Genomic DNA, 1568 nt, shown 5'->3' with positions numbered 1-1568 from the left:
AACTTAAAATTACACATTCATGTGGCTTGGATGGTGTCACATCACATGTCATAAGGTAATGCTGAGAATGTATATTAAAACCATTGACACACATGCTGAATGCTGCGACAGAAGAAGGTATATTTCCAGATTCACTGAAAGTAAGTAAAGTGAAGCCAATATTTAAGAAAGGGAACAGGGATGAATTAGGAAATCACAGGTCAGTATCACTGATCTCAACATTTGCTAAAATCTATGAAATGATAATAAAGAATAGAATTGTAAGTTTTATAACAAAGTATAGTATACTGCATTCATCACAACATATTTTCAGAGAAGGGAAGTCGACAAAAACAGCATCAACAGATGTAATTGAGCACGTTCTTAATTTCCTTGACAGGTAACAAAAGACATGTGGGATTTTTATGGACCTACCTAAGGCATTTGATTGTGTGAACCATTCAAAATTAATGAAGCAATTATATCAGTATGGAATTAGAGGAAAATGCTATGACATACTTAAATCATACATTACAAATAGGAAACAATGCACGGAAATCAGACATACTAGTGGGGGAAATATAACAAACTACAGATCATAATTGCAAACAGTTAAACATGGTGTGCCACAAGGGTCGGTGCTTGGGCCAATATTATTTATACTCTATGTAAATGACTTCCCTAGCTATATAAATCAGAAACTTATAAAGTATGCTGACGACACAACAATCTTTTGCACAGCTGACACAAAGGAGGAGCTTGAGAAGGAAGCACTCCTGAATATCGAAAATGCAAATAAATACACTCCTGGAAATTGAAATAAGAACACCGTGAATTCATTGTCCCAGGAAGGGGAAACTTTATTGACACATTCCTGGGGTCAGATACATCACATGATCACACTGACAGAACCACAGGCACATAGACACAGGCAACAGAGCATGCACAATGTCGGCACTAGTACAGTGTATATCCACCTTTCGCAGCAATGCAGGCTGCTATTCTCCCATGGAGACGATCGTAGAGATGCTGGATGTAGTCCTGTGGAACGGCTTGCCATGCCATTTCCACCTGGCGCCTCAGTTGGACCAGCGTTCGTGTTGGACGTGCAGACCGCGTGAGACGACGCTTCATCCAGTCCCAAACATGCTCAATGGGGGACAGATCCGGAGATCTTGCTGGCCAGGGTAGTTGACTTACACCTTCTAGAGCACGTTGGGTGGCACGGGATACATGCGGACGTGCATTGTCCTGTTGGAACAGCAAGTTCCCTTGCCGGTCTAGGAATGGTAGAACGATGGGTTCGATGACGGTTTGGATGTACCGTGCACTATTCAGTGTCCCCTCGACGATCACCAGTGGTGTACGGCCAGTGTAGGAGATCGCTCCCCACACCATGATGCTGGGTGTTGGCCCTGTGTGCCTCGGTCGTATGCAGTCCTTATTGTGGCGCTCACCTGCACGGCGCCAAACACGCATACGACCATCATTGGCACCAAGGCAGAAGCGACTCTCAACGCTGAAGACGACACGTCTCCATTCGTCCCTCCATTCACGCCTATCGCGACACCACTGGAGGCGGGCTGCAC

Source organism: Schistocerca serialis, chromosome 6, assembly GCF_023864345.2.
Source record: "Schistocerca serialis cubense isolate TAMUIC-IGC-003099 chromosome 6, iqSchSeri2.2, whole genome shotgun sequence".
NCBI classification, from domain to species: domain Eukaryota; kingdom Metazoa; phylum Arthropoda; class Insecta; order Orthoptera; family Acrididae; genus Schistocerca; species Schistocerca serialis.
Note: the sequence above shows the minus strand (reverse complement) of the source record.